The sequence below is a fragment of the Octodon degus genome, unplaced genomic scaffold, assembly GCF_000260255.1.
Source record: "Octodon degus isolate 3935 unplaced genomic scaffold, OctDeg1.0 scaffold00090, whole genome shotgun sequence".
NCBI classification, from domain to species: Eukaryota; Metazoa; Chordata; class Mammalia; order Rodentia; family Octodontidae; genus Octodon; species Octodon degus.
Window position 1 is genome coordinate 9,463,397 of NW_004524666.1, and position 8,461 is coordinate 9,471,857.

General features: G+C 44.3%; 1 protein-coding gene across 7 annotated transcripts in view; it reads right to left on the minus strand.

Moving 5' to 3' along the window:
* Mettl24 (methyltransferase like 24) overlaps window positions 1-8,461 on the minus strand; it is a 98,192-nt gene that overhangs the window by 63,668 nt on the left and 26,063 nt on the right. For 4 of the 7 annotated variants that reach the window (XM_023722312.1, XM_023722308.1, XM_023722310.1 and 1 more), the window contains exon 2: window positions 2,849-2,947. The gene's annotated coding sequence lies outside the window, so the exon portion shown is untranslated. Of the gene's footprint in view, window positions 1-2,830; window positions 2,948-8,461 lie in introns of all 7 variants that reach the window. The other 3 variants (XM_023722311.1, XM_023722313.1, XM_023722314.1) reach the window with 1 other exon arrangement.

Genomic DNA, 8,461 nt, shown 5'->3' on the forward strand with positions numbered 1-8,461 from the left:
TTTTTTTTTTTTTAAAAAGGGGGATGGGGGTGGAATTCACTTTAGTTCTTTTAAAGGTTTTTTTCCTAGTCCATTATGACTCACTACTGTTAACTGTGAAAATTTTAAGTAACAGTGACTCTCATATTCTGCCAGTTTTGCAGGCTTCCATTGTCAAAATGAGTTCTAAATGGGGCATAAGCCACAAAAGCAGCCAGAAAGCTCTGCATTCCACAGAGAAGGGGGAGGGTGCCACGCAGTTGGTTAGCAAAAGACTCTGATAAAGAACCACCTCATGTCATCTGTGAGTGCTCCCACTCGCCAGCCTCCTACGGCCCTGCAAGTGCCTTCAAGCACAGGATTTCACCTGGATAAAATGGTTCCTGATTACAAAACCTTTGTGAGGTCTGGACTGTTCCCTCACCTTTCTGCAGTACAAGAAGACTCCTTTTAGTGAGCTCGCCAGAAGTTTGAGATTGGCCATCTCCAAGTACGTCAAACTGGGATTGATTCTTGAAATTGATTATTTCAAGTTGAAATCACTTGAGGAACTGAAACTTCACAAAGGGACAGCTGGCCTGTCTTGTCCTACATGCAGCAAGCCACAAAGATTCTTTGGAGAGGGATGTCCCTCCCATACCATGGCTGGAAAATAATCTTAATCACCAGACAGTGGTCATTGAAGCTGCCATGAAACTGAATAAATGAACTCGTTAAAAGCAATACTGGTCTTTGACTAGCTTTTACCCCACCTCCCTAGTTCTTGGCATTAGCCCTACAATTTGTTGCCCTAGTCTAGAGATCCATTTTTTCTGTCATTTCTTCACAAGTTTATTGTTCTTTGTCTAAAAACTATTAAAAAACATCATGGCTTAGTCATTTCTTTGGATCTCTTTTTCTTGCTGAAGATCCTATGTACATGTAAATGTAATAAAACTCATATTTTTCTCTTATTTATCAGCCCTTGTATTAGTCAGGCCCCTAACTCCAGCCAAAGGTCCTACACAGGAAGTAAAGGGAGTAAAGGAAATCTTTCTCCCATTGGGCTTTCACAACCAAATCTCTATTACTGCACTCACCAAGCTGAATAATAATTATGCATCATTTCTCTGCCTTCACAACTCATTTGCTAGTTTTTCAAGGGCAGAGGCTACATCCCCAAGGTCTAGCACAGGCATGTCCCTGGCATGTTGAGAGGTGCTCAAAAATACATTGTTATTAGTAATTCTATCATACTTTCACACAATGCAAGATCACAGAACTGGGAGAGACGTTGGAAATAACCTGATCCAATCTTTTCATTTTCAAGACCAGAATAGTGAAAGCCAAAGAAACCAAGGAAATTGCCCGGGGTTACAACATCAGACTACATCACATCAGAGGATGCTTCCATTTTTAAAAGAATTTTTTCTCCTCTCAGCCTGGGGCTCATGGGAAAGGTTCAAGAAGAATCTCAAATGACCACAACACGACTCAAGATCACCTTCTAAGTAAATGTGGCTCATATAAGTTATATAAAATTAACCTAAAATATGTATAAAATAAAATTTGAAATCTTGTATTCAGTAAGTTAATTTCGGAAGGTGGAGCTCACAGTGTTCAAATTCAGTTTGCAAATTTCACACCTTTCATTTTCCTCTGGGGTCCCAAAGAGTTTTTAAAAGTCATAGCTTCCCATCCTTCATGAAAAGCCAAATGATAAAATTAAAATTTCAGTAATTTAATTAAGCCTGTATAAATCCACCAAATTAACTTGCAGCAGCAAAATAAGATGAAAAGCACAGGGACCAATTTATCATTCCATCACCCACAATTAATTCCACAAGCTTTAAATTCCCTGTTTGGGTGACAAGTATTAAAATCCCTAAGATCACCTGACTGTATCATATGAGAAGTGGTACTTACTTTGGCCCCTAAAGTAGCTTCCTAGACCTACAAATAGCCTCTCTGCATGGATGCAAATGGGCTTCACTGCTGCCTAGTGCAGGAGAAGAAGGGTTCTGAGACCAATCTTAAAATCCAGGCCCTATAGTTCAGGCCAGGTCCACGGGCGGTATCTTGAGTGGGGCTATGCTCAGCTCCCAAGCAGTCCAAGTTCTTAATTTTCCGGCACCTCTCAGGTCAGGGCTAAGGGGCCCTCAGGCCTAGGTCTCCTCCTCCATCTGCCTTTTCCCCAGGATCAGGCAATCTGAGTGTGGAACCTCCTGATTAATGTGTCAAAAGCCACAGACTCCCCTTAATGGATGGGCTCTCTGGCTCGCTGCTCGGGGCACTGACTCCTCCGTGAGTTGGTGAGTCGGGCTGGAGCTGCCACTGTGTGTTAAGTCAGTAATCAAGGCCGCCTCAGCTCAGTAATGATTTAAAGTGCTCCGAGGAGAAGGAGCTTTTGGATTCATTAACTTCTCATCATTCTGCCTGAAAGTCTTCTCTGCTCTCCTGCCCAACGTGTCCCTGGCTGCCAAGAGTCTGCAGCACAAAAGGGAGAAGGCGAACGCCTCCAAATGTAGAACGGAGCTCAAGCCTCCAGATGATGGCTGTTTTGTGACACCTACTCACAGGAATGAATCTGTTGCTTCAAATGGTTCTCCAAAGCAATTTTCTAAAGTGGATCTTTAAAACACTTCAGCATGAATCATTAGAACATTTCTGGTTAATTTGACTTCTGGAAGGGAGAAAATGCCCTAGGAAAGGGAAGCATTTTATCCCACTCCAGAGGAGTGGATAAATTTGAGCAGCAATGCCTCGGAAACCAGGTCCCTCTCTGGACCCTATCAGAAACTCCCCACCTCTCACAGACAAACCCTTCTTTCCAAGTGGCAATTAGTGCCTTTTATACTGTTCCCAAACCCACTGGAGCCTGAAACACAACCTGGGTGGTGCTGATATATCTCAGGAATCTCCAGGCTTCTTCATCCAGAGACTGAGCAGGACCTGCCCATGGCTGGAGCTGTATTTGCCACCGAGGACCCTGCAAGAGGAGAAAACACAGGCGGCAGGTCAGAAATGAGGAGCTGGGCAGGGTGGGGAGAGTATCACACACTGCCAAGGTCGCCTTCGCTGTCACCAAGGCAGGCACATGTGTACCGAAGCAGCCAGGAGTGAGTGCCCTTGGAGCTGCTGTCATTAAGGCTATACAGGTCACAGGAGACAAATGACACCTGAGAAAGGCAGCATACAGGTGAAGCAGGAGATAGCAGTGGTGCTGGGGATTATCTAACTTGGTACTACCATCAAAGGTGATCTCCACTCAACCCCATCAGTCCCTTAACTATGGCTTTATGGTACATGATTCCACTCTCCATTTGTAAGGGAAAGTCTCTTGTCTGCTGTCATTTCCTAAGCTTTGAGCTTCAGGAGTATGTTTGTCCCTGAGGACCCAGCTTTGGTGGGTGCAGTACCATAGTGCTAGTCTTATCTTTATGGGGAAAGAATATGCAGATGTGTCAGAGCCATGCCACCCAGCTGCTGAGCTGTGTATATGAGGACAAGGACTCTGAAGCTGTGAGCACCTCATTCAGTGAGGGTGGCCTTCTAGTACTATGAGGAAAACCCATCTTTCAGCAGAGAATATGAAGTATTCCCAGAAACCAACTGGTTAGAGATGAGCCCCTGGGCTCCCTTTTACAGCAAGGGTCTGCAGATGAAGGGCTTGAAGAAGCAAAATGGGACCCCACCCCAATTTCCAAGGGAAGCCAGGGAGATGACTCAGTGGAATAAGCGCTTCCCTGGCAAGTGCGAGGGCCTGAATTCAGTCCCCGGTTCTGCAAAAAAAAAAAAAAAAGACAATTTCCAAGGGAAGCACTATTCAGGAAGAAGTCCTTGCTAGAGCTCCTTACTATAGCTGTCACCACTGAGACCTCAAAGGGGCTTGCTATGATTCCAAGGGGAAGGGACAGCTCAACCTACAGGTTGAGAAAGGGCTGAGGGAGCAGAAGTTGGCAAGGCAAATAAATGTGTGGTGTTAGGGAAGGCCCTAGAGTTCCTGCAGAGAGGCCAGGACGGGCTCTCAAGTGCCTACTTAAGGCAACAGAAACAAAAGAGCGTTCTGGGGACAAGGGGAAAACCTGTGCATATACATGTTTTTCAGGCAGGTATTATGGCAGGGACTGTCAACAACCACCCCTCCCCCCCCCAAAAAAAAAAAAACAAAACCCTAAACAGGCATCCCATGAGAGATGTTAGTGCAAATCAGGTTGACTAGCCTTGGATGCGGTGGCTTCAGTGACTAGGGACTAACCTGAAAACATGCAGAGAGAGAGGAAGGATCCTCCCTGTGAGGGTCTGAGATGAGTGCAAACCCTGTGGATGCGACAGTGCATCGTCCCAGTTTAGGCAGTGCTGGTGTTGGACATTTATCTTTGCAGACTGGGAGGTAAGTCCGATATGTACAAAATAACTTTGATAAAGAAATGTGGTGACATTTGGGAGAGTCATTCTTTCTGGAACACTATTTACTTCTGCAGTCACAAACTATAGACACATTCAAACACAAATGCCTTTTATCTTACTAGTCACTTTTTTTCCATGTCAGGAGAACATAGTGCCTTCCACAGGCAATATAAGATCTGTAAGAGCCTGTCAGGCCTGGGGTCTGAAACCTCCTGTTAATTGTCACACGACTATTCACAAGTGCCCCTGGCTTCTGGCCCGGGAGCCCCTTGATGAAAATGGTGAAGTTCACATGCATGGCTTTCCTCTAAGTCAGGGTTCTATTGTGGATCCAATAGCAAATATTTTAGACTTTGCAGGCCATACAGATTCTGTTGTATTGCTTCACCTCCTGTTATAGCTCAAAACGGCCACAGACAGTAAGTAAATAAATGTTGTGGCTATGTGCCAATAAAGCTTCATTTACAAAAACAGGCCACAAACTGGATTTGGCCCACAAGCTGTAGTTTGCTGACCCTGTTCCAACTGATCTCAATTTGGAGGGCTGCTGGCCTAGAAGAGAGTGCTTCCTGAGAAGGGTACGAGGGAGACAGACTGTGCTATCTGGGTTCAAACCAACTTTGTTATCTGGGTGACTTGGCCAGTATCAATGAGAGTCTCAGCAGGATAACTGGGGGGACCTTCCAATTGGCTAATGGAGAGAATTTTACAAAGGCAGGGGCAGGGTGTGAGGAAATCCATAAGGGATAACTCAGTGCCTGTGACTGGTAATAACAGAGAGTCCTTAGGGATCTAGGAAGCGATATGGAGAAACATAGACTCCAGCCTATCATCCTGTTCAGTCTCCTGCAACCTGTTGGCCAAACTCAAAGGGAAGGCAAAGGAGAGGGAGGCTGTGATTGGTCAGTACAGTAAGCCTCCCAGTATCACAACAGTGGAACAGGATAGAGATAAGACTCAGAGGAGCAAGAGGAAAGTCTCTGGGTAGCATTCTCTGGAACGAGGGAGTGAGGTTTGACCAAGGAGTTATTCATCAGTGAGCATCTATGTCTTCCACCAGGCTCTGTGTTCCAACTTAATGACACAGCTGTGTCAACCAATAAACATAATGAACTGTAGGGGTTCTGACTGAAATCTTTATAGGGTACAACGGAGGTAGAAAGAGACAGAACTTTGAGTATTATTCCATTAAAAATTCTGGAAAAATGCAGATCACGGGAAATAGTCCCTACTTCTAAAAGTCCAAAAGCACATCTAGCATCATGAAAGAGACACCTTACATGGAGCACCAGCATTTAACCCAGGATAACACACAAAAGTAACTTCACACATCAGGCGCTATGAATCTAGATGATGAACCAATACAGTAAAACTATAGATTTACCTTACAAATCCACAAATAAGATCTTTCTTGCACTCTGGTGTTTCTTATTTCCCACTGAGTATTGGACCACAGGGAAGCCAACCACAGCAGCGGGACCAGTGAACAGTCCACAGGGAGGAGTCTCAGATGGCAATGTAATGGAACACATAGCAGACAGATACCCCGAGAAGTGCTCTGGCTTAATGCTTTGATTGAGCTGTTTAAAAAACATTGTACATAAAGCAATGCTCCTATTGGAGTCGGTCTGACAGCAGTGTGTGATTATTTCCCCATAGAAAGCACTAGCTTTTGTCATCTCTTTCAATTATCGTTTGTCTTAATTCTCTAGTGCACTCACCAACATTTGTCTTTCCCAAATTTCCACAAATACAATTCCCTGAGCACCTTCAAATGCCAGTGGCAGATTTCACAGAAAAGGGCAAATGCCATCTTTTTCTTTTAAATTTTCCTTCTTTTACTATGATTTTACTCCCAACAATTGCCTAAATGCCAGCATTTACTAAATGCCCTCTATCCATGAGCCTCAAATAGCAAGTGGTCATAACAGTGGCACCCTCATGGCTCCTGGAGGTGGGAATGAAGGTTCCCAGGCCTGCCAATCCATCAAACTTCCTCTTTAAACAGGTAAAGCAGTAATTTAGCAGAAGTTAGATGGTGGTACCATCGCTTTGGATTGGCCTGTATGTCTGTCCTGTGCAGGTCTCACTGAAATATTAGATGAAGCATTACAATGAGTTGCCACAAGGAAGCAGCCCTGTTCCTGGACCTCTGAATGGATGGGAGCCCCCTTAATCCTCTGAAATCTGTGGCCCTGCTAGTTAGACCTTTGGGTGTCACACAAAGGGGCCTTCCCTATGTCAGACAAGTTTCTCAGGCCAGGTAAGATCCTGAATTTCCAAGGAAGTGGACCCTGTTTTTTTCACAAGGCTTTGGCTGGCTCCAGAGAATGCACATTCCAAAAATGACTTTTTTTAATGAGAGGCAAAAATCTCCCTTACAGAAAAATATTCCAAAAATTAAGATTAAGGACAGCAGGAGGTTCTATACGATTGTTGTTCAACTGATTTGCAGGCAACTGTAATTCTACTACCCAGAGGGTAAAGCAATCCCTGAATGATTCTGCACAACAAAATAATGGATCTGACTCAAAGAGATTCCAATGAGCGCAGCCATGAGGCTTCTGGATATTTATATTATTTGTGACCTCAGCATTAAATTTTGTTTCTTATAAAAAAGAAAGTTTCTCTCAAGACAGCTCAATTTCAACATTTTACTTCCAAAAGAAAAGCAAACTTCTAAAATCCTTCTTTGCCTACCAGCCTAGACTTGCTAATGCATGACCATGAAGCCCCAAGCAAAACTAGTAGCACTAGAGAGGAAGAGAGAGAGAGAGAGAGAGAGAGAGACAGAGAGACAGAGAGAGAGAGAGAGAGACAGACAGACAGACAGACAGAGAGACAGAGAGAGAGAGAGAAACAGAGACAGAGACAGAGAGAGACAGAGACAGAGACAGAGAGACAGAGAGACAGAGAGACAGAGAGCAGGCCCACCCATGACCTAGAAAAGAGGGCCATCCATCCATCCATACTGTCTGATATAAAAGCTTTCTTTGTGTCAAAGATTTGGACTAACAGCTTTTCGTTCAGTCTCCTAACGCTTATGAATGACCTCACGTAGCCCATGAAAAAAATGACCAAACCAAGAATGATGCCATCATCAGACTTACAAATAATTTTTATACAAGAATTTTAAAACTTCATGGGGGAGACTGATAAAAAATGAAAGGTAAAAGAAGAAAAAGTTTCCGACGATCCACTCCTCTCTGTTTCAGTACTGTAGTTCTTTGGGGAACAGTGGGTGATTTAGATGGTCAGTTTCTTTTTCTCGTGAAGGACAGCTGATGGAACGTTTGGGATAACTTTCATAAAATTTCAGCACCGCCAAATGCACATTCCCACTGGCAGCAAGCTCCTGAAAGGTTTCAAAGCCAGCAATTTTTTGTAGAAAGAGATGGCTCAGATGAAAGCTACATTATGGTTGTGCCCTTGGAAAAGAACACTCTAAACAATACATTGAGGGTGTGTTCATGTGTTCAGCTCTGGGAGAAAGGAACCCAAAGAAGTAAAGTGGATTTATTTAGTAATTTTGTTGCAATTCTGTGCTAATTAAAAGCATCTGTTGGTGGGCAGGGAACAATGACTGCAGGGAACTGTTTATTCCTCTTTTGCACGAGAAGGGGGGGTGAGGAAGTTTGTGGGGGAGAGGTGGCCCAAAATGGCGTCGGGACCGAGCCTGAACCAGGCCACAGCTCAGCGTCTGTGGGAGTAGCTGCTGTATTTCTCTGGCACCCTTAGATGTGAGTGCTTTTAGGGTACTGCTGGAATATGACCAGGAATACAGCAGGACTCATACTCTTTCCGCTCAGCGTTCTCAAGGCCTGGTCCTGTTTTTCAGACCCAGGCCTACTTCAAAAAGAGCAGGGGTCAGTCACACTGCATGGTGGTGCCTAAGCTGCTTTAGATGCTCAAGATGTCTAAGATATCGCATCAAAATCTCATTTTAAAAAAGACGTCAATTTCAGTTCTGAGTCAGCTAGGTAAAGTCACTCCCCCTTTTGGCCTCCCACTGGATGTCGCCAGCAAACCTGGACAGAATGCACAGCACAGTTATTTGAGGAATCTGAAGAGTAAACATGAGCTGGCGGATTAG